Raw genomic sequence first — 18,078 nt, forward strand, 5'->3', positions numbered from 1 at the left:
TTTAAGCTTCTACTCTTCTGAGGTATGTGGTGTAGCTCATTATGGTGTTAATTTGCGTTTTCCTAATTAACAGTGAGGTTGGGGTATCTTTATATATGTTTATTGACCAATTGGATTTCATCTTTTTTGACATGCTTATGTAATGCCTGTGAGGCTGTATTGTAGATGCTTTTAATTTTCTGTATATTAAGATGTTATAGCATCCTAAAACTAAACAAAAACTTTCTAGCTGGGAAGATACTGCCCCTCTTTGAGCCAGCAGATTCAAAGAGAGGGCAAAGGACCCAGCAGGGAGCAAGCCTTTGACGCGCAAAGTGACTAACCCAGAGCCAGACCTCCTTTATCTGACCCTGCATCCCAGGAGGCAATATTCCCTTGCCTTAATCATCCAGAGCCAGGCACCATGTAACTAGGGACCACCCCCATAGCCCAAAGCTAGCCAGAATTATTCAAACTAGCCAGTCCTAAGCTGTTCACCTTGCCCCACCTTTTCTGCAGAAGCCCCACTAAAGACTTTGACTAAATGCTCCCCACCCCCACCCTGTTCCTGCCTCCTGACCACTCTGGTGCTTCCCCATGGTGCCCTGCATGGCATGCCAGCTCCTGTGTCTAGGACTCCTAAGTGTAACAAACTTTGTGTTTTCCTGCACCTCTCCTCCACCTTCTCTTGTGGCAACACCTGACTGACCACCCCATAAAAGAATACAGAACAGGGGCTGTGGATGGATCCTGATAGGTTGTCCATCGTCTCTAGGTTGATTCACACAAGTTCTCACTATCATCTGGACACTGGTCCTCTACTGATAAAAGAATCCAGACACCTCTCTTCTGCTTGAGGTAAACATTCCTAATTTTAATGTCATCAAATTTATGGATCCTTTATTTTATAGTTAGTGCTGTCAGCACCTTGTAAAAAAAAATCCTTTCTCACCCTTCGTGATAATTCTTGGTAAAGGAAATTATCCCTCCTTGCTCTTCAATAGCTTTATCTGTTTTATCCTTCCCTGCATTTGTTGCTTGGCTTTTATGTGTTTCCTTTTTTATGTCTATGTCAATACAACACTATCTTACTCATTTAAAGATTGTTGTGGTAGATTTTTGGAGTAATGGTCCCCAGTAGATCACATCACTTGTGTGTTTCCATCTCACACTGTGACTTGCTCTGGGCAATGGGACATCAGAAAATGGGACAGAGAGACTTGATAAGTGCTCCTTCACTGGGGATTACCCCCTGGAATGCTGCACAAGAATGACCATGGCATGAAAGACCACATGGAGAGAATGGCTGGGCCATGCCAGCCACTGCAGCTGAACCCAGGCACACACTTCCAAATGCAGCCAGTGAGACAAGGCAAGCCTAGCAGAATGTGTGGGTCACTTCACAGAGGGGAAAAAAAGAGTCACTATTGCTTCGGGGTGTTTGGTTATCAGAAATAGATAAGTGAAGCGATGGCCTTGGTAATCTTGGGTCTCTGTGCTTCTATCTGGTCCACAGCTTTCTCTCCAGTTCCCACCCTTCCATCCTGGTGTGAACCACTGACATCTCTGCCAGAGCCTCTCACTGGTACCTCTGCGTCCACTTTGCTTCATCCAATCTATCGGAATTCAAACATAGAAAAGTACTCAGAAAAATTTAACAAACTTCTTTGTACTCAGCATATTTTTAAAATGTCATTTGATATTTCAATTCAAATTGTTTTGAATATAAAAACAATAAAGTCCCTTTGAGCCCTTTCCCAATAATACTCCCACCCTTCCTCTCCACAGGAAGCACTCCAGTAGGAACCATTATCCAACTCTTTGTATTGACTAAGATTCTCTCCTTGACCAAACTTTGGGCAGCCTCAAAATTTGTGCCCTGTTCTCCACTAGGCCTCATCTTTGGGCCCTGTCTTCAGCCTGCCGAGTCCAGTGTTAGCAAGAATCCTGATAAGTCAGTTAGGTAAGAATGCCTCCACCCCTGATAGCTTATTACCTTGGCCTGCCTTCATCAAGAATCCTGTTAAATCACTTTAGCAAGAATCCCCCCACCTTGATGCCTGCTCTTCATAATTTCCATCCACTGACCCCTGCACCCTGCTTCTTGGCTATAAATCCCCACTTATCTCTTGTATTTTGGGTTGAGTCCGATCTCTCTCTCCTATAGCAATAGTCTTCAACAAAGTCTTCCTTACCATTTTAACAAGTCTCAGAATGAATAATTTTTTAACAGATAGCATCCTTTTGTCAAAGTTTTTATATGCCTACTATGCACACATACACACAAACACACATACCATGTTAATCTATGAAATATTTTTAGCATTGTATGTGTTACATTTCCATAAGGTTAACAATTCTGTACATTCTATTATGCCTTCTAAAATTCAACCTCATATTTTGAGCACTATCAGGCTGATTCAAACAAAACAAAGTCATTTTTCCAAGGACTGAGTAGTATTCCATCGTAAGACTACACCACGATATATTTACACACTTCCCACTTGGTGAACATTCAGTTACTTCATGTTTTTCCCTCTTGTTGACCTTATTGCAAAGGAGATCTTTGTGCACATAACCTGGTGCATGTAAATAAGAGTTTCTAGTGTAGGATATAAAGAGAAAAGCAGCATTTCTGGGATTTAGGGTTACACATCTCACTTCCCTAGGCAATGCCCAATGTTCTTCCAGAGGGGAAGCATCAAGTGACATCCCACCAGCTATGGATGAGTCTCTCAACACCTTTGCCAACACTTGATATTTATATACATTTTAAAATTTTTACTTTTTATATATATATATATATATATATATATATATATATATATATATATATATATATAATTTTATAAAAATAATTCCCTTTGAGGTTATTTAAGGAAGGGCCTATGAATATAAAATCTCTTCATCTTTATATGTCTGAAATACATGTATGAATGTTCTTATTTAGCGTTCAACCTTGAATCATCATAACTATCCCAGTATAGAATTCTGGATTGATTATTATTTCCTCTTTGCCTTTTGAAAATCTTTTATCTTTCCAAAGTCTTATGGCATTTATGTGCTCTCATTCTAATTGCCATTCCTTTATAGATAATTTTCTTTTCTTCTTGGAAACTTTTAAAATTCGTTCTCTGGTTTTTCAACCTCCTGCAGGTTTGCTACCCTGTTTCTAGATTTGAGTTTGCTTTTATATTCTATCCCTTCAATATCTAAACTTTTTTTCATGATCTCTCTCTCTCTTTTTTTTAATTAAAGTATAGTTGATTTACAATGTTGTGTTAATTACTGTTGTACAGCAAAGTGATTCAGTTATACATATATATACATTATTTTTTAAATATTATTTTCCATTATGGTTTATTATAGGATATTGAATATAGTTCTCTGTGTTCCTTGTTGTTCATCCATTTGTGATCTATTTTTTATCTTCTTTTAGAGTGTCAATTTTTTCCCCTTTATCTCTTCTTTAAGTTTCCATCTCTTTATCCATCTGTGCAACATTTTGGCTGATTTCATTAATGTTCTCTTCAGCTCTATCTAGTTTCTTCAGTCCACCCATTGAATAGATTTTTTCCCACATAATTTTGTTTTCTGGAATTTCTCTCTGGTTATTTTCAGAACTACCTACCCATGTTTTTTACTGTCTGATCTTGCTCACAGCTTCTAGCTTTTCCTCTTCATGTCTTACTCTTTTGCTCCCTCATCTATTGTTTCTGTGTTATAGTTTATCTAGGATTTCTTTATATTAGAAGCAGGATAGGGAATTCCCCCATTTCAAATTTTTCCACCATTTTGCCTAAACGTTTCCAACTAGTTTTTCCCCCAGCAGCAAAAGTGAGCTGTTAAAAATGTAGATCTGCTTAAATGATTTCACTGGAAAATTTTACTAAATATTTTTTAAAAGAACATCAATTATACATAATCTCTTCCAGAAAATATAAGAGGAGGAAACACTTCCCAATTTATTTTATGAAGCTAGTGTTATCCTGATACCAAAACCGAGAAAAAGACAGTATGAAAAAACTCTAATGACAGCAACTACAGACTAATATTCCTCATGGATATAGATTTTTTAAAAAATTCTTAACAAATTATTAGCAAATAGATTTCAGAAACATAGAAATTACACACAATGACCAAGTGGGGCTTATTCCAGGGAAACAAAGTGGTTCAATATTTGAAAATTAATCAATGTAATCCAACATATTATCAGGTTAAAGAAGAAAAATCACAATAATATATCAATTAATGTAGAAGATACATTTGACAAAATCCAGCACCCATTCATCATGAAAAAAAAAATCTTGGAAAAGGAGAAATACAGGGAGACTTCATCAGCTTGATAAAAACATCTGCAAAAATAAATAAATAAATAAACAACTAACATTATACTTAATGGTGAGACACTATACACTTTCCTCCTCAGCGTGGGAACATGGCAAGGATGTCTACTCTTATCACTTTTATTCAATATAGTGGAGGATTTCTAGCCAGGGAGGTAAGGCATGTAAAAGAAATTAAAGACATACAGATTGGAAAAGAAGAAATAAAACTGTCCCTCCGTGCAAACGCCATAATTCTCTATGAAGAAAATTCCATGGAATCTCCAAAAAAACTCCTAGAAGTAATAGATGAATTCACTAAGGTTGCAAGATCCGAGGTAAACATATGGACATCAACTGTATTTTTATATATTAGCAATGTACACATGGACACCAAACTTTAAAATGCAATATAATTTACAATCGCTTAAAAATTAAATGTTTAGGTATAACTCTAACAAACCATGTACATGATTTGTTTGCTGAAAACTACAAAAGGCTGATGAAAGAAATCAAAGATCTAAATAAATGGAGAGACATACTGTGTTCACAAATTAGAAGACTCAAAACAGTAATATGTCCTCCTTTAATTGAAACACAGGTTTAGCACAATACATATCAAAATCTCAGGAAGATTTTTTGTAGATATAGAAAAAATATTTTAAAATTCATATGCAAAGACAAAGAGCTATAATAGCTAAAATAATGTTGAAAATGAATAATAAAGAGGAAAGATTTAGTCTATCCAATTTCAAGACTTATTATGTATCTATAGTCATCTAGAATGGGTGGTACTGTCAGAAGGATAGACACATAGGTCAATGGAACAAAACAGAAAACCATAAATAAACCCATGAAAGCATTCCCAATTGATTTTTGACAAAGGTGCAAAAGTAATACAACGGAGGAAAGATAAACTTTCCATCAAATGACATTTTTTATGGGTTAAATTGCATCTCCCGAAAAAAGTATGTGGCAATTTTAAAATCCAGCACCTCTGACTGTGACCTTATTTGGAGAAAAGGGTCTGTATATAAGTAATCAACCTAAAATTAGGTCATTACGGTGAGTTCTAATTCAACATGACGGGTGCCATTATAATAAAGGGACATCTGGACACAGAGAGAGCCAAACACAGAGGGAGGATGAAGTGAAGAGACAGGGAGAGGCCATGTGAAGATAAAGGCAGAGGTCAGGGTGTTCCTTCTACAAGCTAGGGAACACAAAGACGCCAGCAACCACCAGAATCTAGCAGAGAGGCCTTGATCAGATTCTCCCTCACAGCCTCAGAAGGAACCAACCCTACTGAAACCTTGATCTTGGACTTCTGACCTCCAGAGCTGTGAGAGAATAAATGTCCATTGTTTAAGTCACCCAGTGTGTGGTACTTTGTTAATGGCAGCCCCAGGAAACTAATACAGTACTGGACCAAGTAGACAGCAATTGTCAAAAAAATAAACCTCAACCTAAATTTCACACCTTATACAAAAATTAACTCAAAATGGATCATGGAATTAAATGTAAAACTATAAAACTTTTAGAAAAATCACAGGAAAAAATCTTTAGTATCTAGGGCAGCCAAAAAGTTCTTAGATTTGACACGAAAAGCATGATCCATAAAAGGAAAAATGGATAAATTAGACTTCATCAAAATTAAAATCTTATGCTCTGTGAAACTCCCTATTAAGAGGATGAAAAGGCAAGCTACAAACTGGCAGAAAATATTTTCAAACCACATATTTGACTAAGAACTAGTATCTAAAATATACAAAGTACTCTCCAAAGTCAATAGTCTTAAAAAAAGAAGAAAAAAAAAAAGCAATCCAGTTAGAAAATGGACACATGACATGAGGAGAGATTTCACCAAGGAGGATACTCAGATGTAAAATTACCAAATGAGAAGATATTCAACATCATTAGCCATGAAGGGAACGCAAATTAAAATCTCAATGAGATACCACTACCTACCTATCAGAATGGCTAAAAGAAGAAAAAAAAAAAAATCCACAACTCCAAATGCTGGTGAGTGTGCAGAGAAACTGGATCACTTACATTGTTGGTGAGAATTAAACATGGGACCGTCACTCTGAAAAAGTCTGGGATTTTCTTTATAAACTAAGCATGCAACTAGCATATAACCCAGCAATTGCACTCCTGGGAATTTATCCCAGAGAAATGAAGACTTATGTTCACACAAAAACATGGCCACAAATGTCTATTGTAGCTTGAATTTCCTAATAGCCCCAAAATGGAAGCAATCCAATGTCCAATGTCCTTCAATAGGTGAATGGCCAAAAAACTTTTGTACACTCACACCAGGTAATACTACATGCAATAGGAATGAACAGACTATGGATACACTCAGCTGCCTGCATGACCAAAGAATTATGCTGAGTGAGAAAAACCAGTCTCAAAGGTTACATACGCTATGATTCCATTTATGTAACATTCTCGAAATGAGGACATTATAAAATAAAGGTCAGTGCAGTGGTTGCCAGGAGTTGAGGAGGAGTTGGGGATCTGAGGGAAGTGGACGTGGCTATAAAAGGGCAACAATGTAAGATCCCTGTTCTGTATCTTGATGTATCAACATCAATGTCCTGGTTGTGAGGTTGTTTATAACTTTGCAGTACGTTACCATTGGGGAACATGGGATGTCCCTGTATTAGTTCCTACAATCACAGGTGACTCTATAATTATTTCAAGATAAAATGTTTAATTTTAAAGATGAGGATGTTTATTACTCTCCATTGTGTAAACCTCCCATATGAGCTTCCTACTTGTCCTTGTAAGAAGACCTGGCCGTTATCATGGCTAAGGACCCCTGTGATCTTGTCTCTACCACCTTCACCCCCTCCCAGCTCTTCTTCTGGTTTCTGCCCGTGCTCCCACCACACTGCCCTTCCATGCCCTCCATCCTCAAATGCGCCATGACCTTCCTGCCTCAGGGCGTGCAATGCCCTCTCCTCTTCCTGAAAGTTTATGGTACATCACACACTGAGTTATTCACTTATAGTGAGAATTTTTGTACAAAAAATGTCCGGGAGCATCTACGATGTACCAGGTCCTATTCCACGCAAAGAGGAAACAGCAGCGAGCAACCCAGCTGAAATGCTTGCTGACACACAGCCCACCTTCTGCATTGTCCGCCTGTGTCTCTGAGGAGGGCAGAAGCTGCAGGACAGCATGGGGTATGTATACCCCATGCAATATTTGGGATATACTTATACCAAAAGTTATTTGTTATTTATCTGAAATGCAAATTCAACTGGGTGTTCTGTACTTTATCTGGCAACTCTAACAGGTAGGGCCTTCTGAGAAACCTCACGAGGTATGTCTTAGACCCACCTGCTCGGGCTGAGTGGGAGCATGGCATCCATCTCTTCCTGTCCCCATTAGTGAAGGTTGACACATGGGATGTTAACTCCTCTGCACTTCTGGTTGTCTACATGATGCAAAACACTTATACCAAAAATTAGTTGTTATTTCTTGTTCTATTGCAAAAGTCTCTCACGCTCATCTGCACATAGCAAGTCCATGTCAGTAGTTGTTGAGTGAACCAATAAATGAATCATTGATACCTACACCCGTTCTCTGTCCTTCCTAGGAAACTGTGTGCTTTAAACATCTCTTAGACCCCATATCAGACCCTCTTGGGCTCACTCTTCTTCCAGCTGCTGTGATGGGGACCAGTTCTGCACAGTCTTGGCTGGCTTTATGCAGGTGCTACCTGGTAGCACCTTGCCTGAGGCCCATGGCACACCTTGCAGTGCCGTCCCCAGGGTTCTCTGATGCCCAGTGAGCATGGGAACCCTATGCAAACCTGATCAGCTCTCTCATGTCAACAACCAGGAGTAGTTACCATCTCCCCTGGCAACCCTTGGCTAATGGCGACAGGAAGAGATGGATGAATGCTCCTCCATTCAGCCCCTGAGCAGTGGTTCTAAGACACAACTCATGAGGCTTCCCCAAAGATCCTACCTGCTAGCGTTGTCAGATAAAGTACAGCATACCCAGGTAAATTTGAATCTCAGTCAAACAATAAATAATTTTTGGTACAAGTATATCCCAAATATTGCATGGGAATATGAACTGTATCTGTATGAATAAGAACAATATCTGCTGTTTATCTGAAATTCAAACTTAGCTGGGCATCCTGTATTTTTATTTGCTGAATCTGGCATCTAGCTGCTCATTAGTTGGGCCATGTCTATAATGTGTCCTTGTGTTGACTCTCCCTCCTTCCCTGGAATCACAAATAAGTTACTCCCGCTTAAGCCTTTGTCTCAGGCTAAGACACTCTTTGGTTTTCAAAGAAAGACTTTTTAAAAAAAGTCAACTGATCCAAAACTTAAGAAAACCCTCTTTCATAATGTGGGTCACCATGGTCTAAGTTAAGGGCATGCTCCCCACCCCCAGCCCCTACTGAGTTCACCGAATTTCCTTCTGAATATTCTTTATACCCTTTGAAGTCTGAGGGATATTAGCTAAGAAGACTAGTACTTAAGTATAAGCCTTTAAAAAGTCGTTTGACCTGGTTAAGTCACCTGTGCCCTACTTTGGCAAAATGTTTTTGAAGTCTTCATCTCGATAGCAACAAATCTTCCCTTTTAAAAAAGCTCCATGGAGAAGCAGAGGGTAGTAAGGCATGACCCCTCCAGTGGGCTAGTTTCAGCTTCAAGAACTTTCCTTATTAGTGATAGACTAGTGTGTGCTTACATAATACACCAATTACTCAAAAGCCTTCATTCAGAGACAAATTCAGCCACAGACATTCTCCCGGGAGAGAGGCCAGCCTTCAAACATCTGTTTTCAGATAAGGGATCTGCAAAGCTTTGTGTGTGTGTGTGTGTGTGTGTGTGTGTGTGTGTTGCAGGGGAGGGGGAATAGTGGTTATCAGAGGGAATTTTCCCGAACTACAAGGTAAGTCAAGGGCAGAGAAGAAGCCAGAGGTTTAATAAGGAACAGGATGGTCAAGAATGGTCAGTCTTTGGTGTGTGTGTATCTTTTCATTACTATCTTTGTTAGCACACCTCAGAAATAGAAAGCTCCTGTTAGACCCAGAGATAAAGCCCTTTCTGCTTTATACTCATCACCTTGGGCGAGAATGTTCTGTTTCGACAGATTCATGATGTTATATCCATCCTGCTAAAGTGCCAGATGGGACTCCCAAGATTATCTCAGTTTAACTGAAAGCCAGTTTTGAACAGTAAAGGGGCATCTTCACCCACCCATGTACTTGGGCTGGTTCGTATCCCAACCCCGCTGAACCTGGTCTGCATTCCAAACTCCTCAGAGCATCATGTGTCGACCCAGAAACCAGGGAAGGGGTGCAGGCTAGCTACATCAGAGTCTCCGGGTGAGGGCAATGAGCCCCCCAGTCCCAGCACCCACCCAAGCCCCTGGATCAGGCTCTCTGAGGGTGGGGTCCATGACTCAGCACCTAGACCAGCTCCTCAGAAGGACTTTGTGTGCTGTACGGTTTGCTAACTGCCCAGTTAAAGGAGACAGACCTCCTGCTCTTTCCTCTCTTCCTTCCCTTCGGGGTCACAGAGGCTAAAATGTCCCGTGTCCACATCTGCCTTTACTCCTGTTTCTCTTGGCTTTCGGTCTTTGTAGGAAAAGGATGGAAACTATTTCAGGGGGCTGAGTGCCCTTGCAATCCCATCCTCAAAGACATTTCATGTCACCTGAATCCCATTAGAGGCAAGACTGCCCCTGGTTGGGTACCTTCTGTCCTCTGCCTCTCTCTCTGCAGCTTTCTTGTGTCGCCCACCGAGCCTCCACACCAACTCAACACCAGGGGAATGGAGCCCATCAGCAAGTTCTCAGCTCTGTGTATATCTGAAGCCTTGGCATCACCGCAGCAGTTACTTTTTATAGCTTCTTTGCCCAAGATCTTGGGTACCACTGAGAGATGAGTCACCAGGTGTGCCTCTAACTAGCAAAATTAGGAATCATTCAGTGCTTTGATGGTGCCAATTAGCTTCCCAGTATGAGCACCAAGATTTTTTCTAATTAAGGCAGAAACGTTTCTCAGTCTATAATAATCTCATTTAAAGTGTGTCCAAAACACCTAACATGCCTTTGTTTAGGAACATCATTCCTAGGCATTTTTCAACTCTGTGAAGATAGATGGATCCGTGGGATGCTTACTGGTTATTCACCAGACACATATGTGGTGCTGGTGTGGGGCTGTGGCTTTGCGAGGCAAATGGGCTGTTCAAGTTGAGTTTGCACCTCTGCACACTAAAGACCTGCTCATCTATGGAAAGAGACTCATACCGTTAATGCCAAAGGAACAAAGATGTCCTTTGGATAAGAATAGTAGGTCTCTTGTCCTCAGACCTCTACCTCCCAAACACTGTGGAGGCATAGATTCAAATTTGACAGATTGCAATACCTAGGCTTAAGGCTCTTCTAAAGCCCCAGAAAATGGAAAATCAGTGTCCAAGGCTGCTCCTGAATCCCATTTTTAGCAGAGTTCTGTACAATCCAAGATTCATTGGACTGTAAGAGCCAAGAGAGTGGGGATTGGGGTATATTGTGGTCACTGCTGCATCCCCAGCACCTAGAACAGTGCCAGGCCCTTGAGGGTTGGGGGACCAAATCAACTGTTGTCCAACAAGTCATGTGACTTGCTCTTGTACTCAGTGAGATGCCTCCTCACAAAGCCTCATGACCCATGTTTCTGATCTCTTAGGTAGAGCTACAGAAAGCTAGAGCTCTTTGGAAGAGATGTAGTTTACCTTGCATGCAATAACCATTTTCAGTCTATAAAACAATCTAATCCAACTTATTTTTGTACCCATCAATTCCATAGTTGTGTGAATTTCCCTGTATGGAAGCTATAAAACCCAGGGAAGTCTTCTTCCTTCTGGTAAGGGACATCCTCTCCCCATCGTGTACTCTGTTGCACGGTAGAACAATAGTGCTTTTGTAGACATTTCACATCTGCCTCTTTCCTGACCAAACTATCATTTTAAATAAGATCTGTGGTCAAGGGGGGAGATGAGCTGGCCTGGTTTGTGCATTTCCTGCCCATTTACTGAGAGAGGCAGGTGCTCATGAATGGTCAGGAGGAAGTAAAGCAAAGACCTGGGTTTTGTGTCTCTGGTGTGAGTCCTCAGGTCACTAAAGTTGTTGGGAAGCAATTCTTTAGATGGTGATGTCAGTGTCCATGCAGGGATCATGCTTCACTTTTCTTTGCATCTCAGGGCCAAGGACTGCATTTGGTTTTAGTAAATGCCGGTTGAATGAATGAAGAGGCTCCTCAGATGGTGTGTAATTAGAAAAGGCACCGTCTTCTCTCCTGCTGTCTATAAATATTCCATCAGTGAGAAACGACGTAGCCCCAGGAAACAACAAAATGAGCTGGCGTGGAAACCAAGCGGCACTTTTTGGAATTCAGTAGAGAGAAGCCAGAAGCCACTTCCTTGGGCAGTCAACAGGGATGCCTGAGAGCTTCTGCCCTTTACAACTTGGAAGACAAACAGCAAAAACTCTGAGATTACAATAAAAATCCCTCTGCAAATAACTGCTGAGAACAGTGACGGGAGGGGAGGGGAGGGTTTGGTTCCTGGCCTCAGACTTACTGAGCAGGATGGGGGAAAGAAAGGAGAGAAAGAAACCCTCTTTGATCAGGAGGAAGTGTAGCCCAGAGGGCTCTCATTTGTAAGAAAACATTATCTCCTGATCCATATGTTCCATTTTCTATTTAGAGCTAATTTGCTGTAGTGTGTACTGTGCAGCCCTGAGGAACAGGCTGGCTTTTGGGCACCTGCCAGTCAGCCCCTCACTGCCCAGTTTACTGAATTCAGATCAGCTGGAGCAGATGTGAAGCAGCACAGTTAGTGCTGGTGGTAGTCCTCTTCAATCCCCTGGGTGGCAGGATGCACCCCTAACAAGCGTCCTTGCCATGGGGCTGCCTGGCCCAGGTGTCCCTTCTAAAGAGTCCCCAGGTCCCACTTGGACTTCACTTCTTGACCTCTCCTTTTCCTTCTTGTGTTAGTTTTCTATTATGACATAACACAAACGTAGCCGCTTTCTACAAATCTCAAGTGTTGCCTTGCAGTGTCCATGGGTCAGGAGTCCAGGCACAGATTAACTAGGTTCTCTGCTCAGGGTGACACAAAGCTTTAGTGGAGGTGTCAGCTGGGGCTGTGGTCTCACCTGAAGCTCAACTGGGGAAGGACCCAGAAGCTCACGGTTGTTGCAGCTCCTTGAAGGCCACTCAACTGAGGGTTCTGTTTCTTGCTGACTGTCAGCTGCTCACCAGGTAGCCCTCTCCAAAGAATAGCTCACAAGGTGGTGGCTTGTATCTTCAAATCCAGCACGTGGGTCCTCAAGACAAGCACGGCAGTGTTACAATGTAACAATTGTAAGAATCGTGGTAACGTAATTGTGTATGTCCCATCACCATTACCATATTCTATTTGTTGGAGGCAGGTCATAGGTCCCACTCACACTCAGGGGGAGGGAATCCCACAAGGACGTGACCCCCTGGAGATGGGGATCATGGAAGCCACCTTAGAATCTTCCTTCCACTTCTGTCCACATTCCATCCCTTGATTTTAAATTCTCTCAAAACCGCCAAATTTAAACACCAACTCCAAAATTCTAGACTTGCATATGTTATGCCTATTCGATATCTCCATTAGCAATCTAAAAGTGAGATTGAACTTAACACATTCATGACACAATCCTGACTACCAACCCTTCAAAAACTGATCCTCCTGTGATTGTCCTCATCTCATTTGATGGCAGCACCGTTTTTCTGAATTTTCAGACAAAAACTACCTTTCACTCGTCTCTGTTATATCCCAAAGCCCAATTCCTGCTGCCTGTACATTGAAATTGTGTCCAGACTCTGAAGACATCTTACACTCTGTCCTACTTCTGCACCCAGACCAAGCCAGCACCCCCATGTTTCACCTGGACCAATGGCATCCCAAATGGATTGTGCTTCTGTGCTTGCCGTTCTTCTCAATAGTTTAGCCAGAGTGATTGTTTTAAAGGATTCTCCTCTACTCAAAACACTCCAATGGCTTCCATCTCAATTAGAGTTAAGTCCAAAGCCTCCACTATGATCCATATGGCCCCAGGTGATGGGCCCCAGAGTACGTGTTTGACTTTAATAAATGCAACCTTTCCATTGCTTTCTCCTCTCAAACCTCATTCACCTTCTGCTGTTCGTCAGACACACAAAGCATTCTTCAGCCTCAGGGCTTTGTACAGGCTCTTCCTCTGCTACAATGCATGTCTCCCAGATATTCCAAGAAATTCCAAGATATTCCAGATATTTCCTCTCTTCCTCAGACCCCTGCTCACACCCTACATTCTGCATTCTGAGCGGGACCTTCCCTGACCCTGATATGTGTGTGTGTGTGTATGTATACATATATATATATATATATATATATATATATATATATATATATATATATATATATATATATATATATATATATATATATATATACATACATACACACACACACACACACACATACATGGCAGTCTAGCACCTTCTAACCCTCTTGCTCTACTCAGTGTTTCTCCGTAGAAGTGATGGAGTATGTGTTTATGTGTTGTTTGCTGCCCCCACTAGCATGTAAGTTCCACATCTTTTAGCACTCTTTCTCCAGGGCATAGCATCCTGCCTACTGAATAAATGTTGATTGAATGAATGAATGAATGAATGGGTCCTCAAGTCACCCTAAATTTGCTATTGTGCCTTGAGGCACAGGGAAATCCTTTTATCCATTCTCTCTATGTGTATGGGGTCTTCACCTCAATTATTTCTCTCTTCACTGAACCCTAGTTTAAGCCTTTCCAGGACTGGGGTCCAAGCTGTCTCTTTAAATAAACAACATTTCTCCTTCGGTTCCTGTTTTCCTCTCCACTCATTTGAAAAGTTTCAGCGCTTGATTATGCTGGTATGACTAATATTTTATCCTGGCAAATGCATAGTTTGCAGGAAGTGATGTTCCCTCCCCACGTTAGCTTCCAAGGAAAACAACAAAATGACAATGGTGAAGTCTGTGACAATAGTTAAGGAGATGAGGAGAAGCCCTCCACAAAATAGAGCCTTTCTGTAGATGCAAATTCCTGCTCCATCTCCTGCCAGCCATCTGACCTTGGCCGTGCTGTTTGCCCTCTCCAAATCTCATTGTCTTCATATACAGAACAGTATAATCACACCACCCATGCCAGGCTATTATGAGGAATACATAATTGAATGGATTCTCAAATGTCTACCACCGTGCCCAGCATGTAGTAGGAACTCAACAAAGAGCTAAAATTAGCCTTCATAGGAGGCTGACAAAGGCTTCTACCTTGCAACATGGTACAAAGAATGAAATAACACCCACCTTTTTCCTTTTAAGAGCATTTTTGCTTTTAAAATCACTTTGGACCACCAAGGGAACTAGTTGTGGTCTACCCTGTCACCAGGTAGCCAAACACTGAGTTAATCCTGATGGTGGTCTTGGAATATCAGACGGTTTTCTGTAGAACATTCCACCCCAACCAGGAAAGGGCACGCTTTACTACAGCACAGTCAAGCTGATCTTTTTATTTCTTCTAAATATTTGCTGCACTTTGAATAGTGTGACTGAATCTAAGAACAAAGACAGCGAATGAAGGGATTTTTTGTCAACAAATCCTTTCTGCTTCAGAGAACTTGGCAGAGTGGTTTCTGAATCCTGACGACTTTCAAAATCTCAATTTGGGAGGTAAGCCTTCTGGTGAGGTCAATGTGGTCTCCCATAGAAATAGTCAGAGTAATAAAAGACAGATGCAAACCTCCCCTTTCCATCACCTCCCTCCCATCCCCAACTTCACGTCACTGACAATCATTGTTCTAATTTATGAAAATATCACTTCCTGACAGAAAGAAGACTTTCAAAAGATTCAAAGAGTTTTATGATCTTCAACTAGATCTTATACAACAACATTTTAATATCATTTACCTCCACAGTAGCAGCATAAAGAGATTAAACTTCCGTCAAAATCGTCTGAGGAGTCAACATTCTAAGCACAAGATATGAGTGAGAGAATACTGCTTCCTATGGAACCCAGAATAGCGTTTAATAACTCTAGGAGCTGAGGCAGTCGACTCCTCTTCTTTCTTAACCCAGAAGGATGCTTGGTTGTACCCACCCAGTCCATTTTTCTTCATTTTCATAAATCTGGCATAGGTCCACCTTAAATTAATGTTAAACAGCTTTGTTAAGGCAAATTGACTTCAATTTCAAGGCTCTCCAGGAGCTGGCATGCATTAGTAGGCTCCAGTGGTTTCCAATAGATTCCAAAAGCATTTTTTTGTTGTTTTAAACATTGGGGAACATCAAGGCTGGGGATATTAATACACACTATGATTAAGCTACTGTTTTCTTTGTCAACGGTTTAATTGTTCACAGTAGGACTGCTGCTAACAGGTGTATTTCATATCCCATCACTTCCTTTACCAAGCTTTGCAGCCAGCTCATTCTGAGATGTAAAAATCATATCAGCACAGAACTTCTTGTTCTGCTCGAGAAGAAAGGAGTCGCTATTGTAGCAGGACGGCAGACCCCATGGCGTTCTAACAACTCCACGTCCTCATTCTTTCCCTCTGTGAACAGATGCAGACGAAGTTCTCTTTCTTTAATGAGCAATTAAATCACATGCAGGATGGCAGGATTGCAGTGGACCAGTGAGCAGGGGTTTCAGGATCTCACGCTACATCAGGCACAAAGCATCAAATCCGGCAGAGAGGCCTCCATGGTCTAATTGAAGTCACTTTCCCACTCATGTGTGTGAATGTGTGTGTCTACATGGATGAATGGATGCATGTGAGTGTGTGTATCTGTGTCTAGGTGGATAAATGGATGAGTGGATGGGTGGATGGATGGATGGTTGTGTGTGTATGTGTGCGTGTGTCTTGATGACTGGACTGATGGATGGACATGTGAGTGTATGTGTGTGTGTCTAGATAGATAAATGGATAGATGGATGGGTATATGTGAGTGTGTATGTGTGTATGTATACATGGATGGATGGATGAATGGATAGGTGAACATGGGTGTACATGTGTATGTGTGTGTGTGCATGTGTGTCTGTCTAGGTGAATGGATGGATGGATGGATGGACATGTGAATATGTGTTTTTGTATGTGTGTCTAGATGGATGGATGAATGTTTGTGTGTGTGTGTTGTGTGTATATAGAGGGATGGATAGACAGTCAAATATATACAAATGCATATGTATATATCCCAAACACACACACTAGCTTTCAACTTTATTAAAAACCCATCACATATTGGCCCCCACAACAAAACTTACACACTGACAGTTGTCATGAAGCTGAGAAAACTGCCTGAGGACTGTGATATCCAAGGAAGCTGCTGAAGATGCCCCTCGGAACCAACTTTTAAGTAATATGTTTTCTAGAAGCTCACACGTCATGCTGGGGTCAACACCAGTCCCAACTTCCTTTCTCAGTTAGGAAGTTGGATGTATTCTCTGGTTACTCCCAAGTTTCCCTAACTGTTATCTTTACGAGATTTGGACTATGATTCTTGGAAGAGATGGGAAAGGTTCAGAGGGGCACGTCCCACCAGCAACAGGGGGTCCTGGTGCTCCATCACTTGCTGCTGTGTCTTTGGCTCTAACCTGATACCTTCTGTGTTCAACTAACCAGTAACTCTGGACGATGGCTGGGCTCAAGCCACACACAGCATCCAATACCCCCACCCCACTCCCAAGGAATGGCACCATGAGGGCTCACACTTTCCCTGATTGCAACCTGAGAGCAGGGTGAGCAAACTGGGTTGGCAGGGCTGGGGGCTGCCCTCTGGCCAATCCCAGGAGCACTCTTGAATGACAGGACAGCCCTACTCAATTCCCTATCACATCTTGGCTAAGTGTCTAGAGGACATGGTCTTGATCAACTATGGGGCAGATTCTGCCTGGAACACAGCAAAATTGGAAGGTCCACTGTGTATGCACTGGATGAGCATCCTGAGGGCTCAAAGAAGTGTTTCAAGAGGTGCTTACAAGTGTTACAAGGTGCTTCTTTTGGTCCCAATGTGCTTACAGTCCAAATGGGGGTGGAGACACCACGTGACCACTCATGTAAATATTGCCCAAGGGTACACTTCTGGGGGAGGTGCAATGTAACTTCAATAAAGGAGGCACAGGAGGCACAAAGAAGGTGGGATCCTTCAGCCAGGCTGCATGGAGGACCTGGCAGAAAGGAAGTGAACACCTTTTGAGCAGGTGAAGTGGTGAGAGGAAGGCATTCAATAACAGGAACAGGGAGGTCATCCTCATGACATCTTAGGGGAGCATTAAAGAGGCTGTCTTTGCCTGAGCTCAGGGAACTTGAGGAGGAGGGGAGGAGGAGGAGGAGGGGAGAAGGAGGGGAGGAGTAGAAGGGGAGGGGGGAGGGGGAGGGGAGGAGGGGGAGGAGGGGAGGGGAGGAGGAGGAGGGGAGGAAGGGGAGGGGAGGAGGGGGAGAAGGGGGAGGAAGAGGAGGGGAGGGGAAGAGGAGGGGGAGGGGAGGAGGAGGGGGGAGGAGCAGGAGGGGGAGGGAGAGGGGGAGGGGGAGGGGAGGAGGGGGAGGAAGAGGAGATGGGTGTCGTTTGCAGGATGGACAGGAAATGAAGAGAAATGCGCTTTTCCATCAGATCATTTTAGAACTTTCTAACCGTTAGCACAGCAGCACTGAAGACGGGAATGGTTCCACTCATTCAGGAGTGAGACCAGGCTTTGCTCAAACATTTCAATC

The sequence above is a fragment of the Eschrichtius robustus genome, chromosome 3 (assembly GCF_028021215.1).
Source record: "Eschrichtius robustus isolate mEscRob2 chromosome 3, mEscRob2.pri, whole genome shotgun sequence".
NCBI classification, from domain to species: domain Eukaryota; kingdom Metazoa; phylum Chordata; class Mammalia; order Artiodactyla; family Eschrichtiidae; genus Eschrichtius; species Eschrichtius robustus.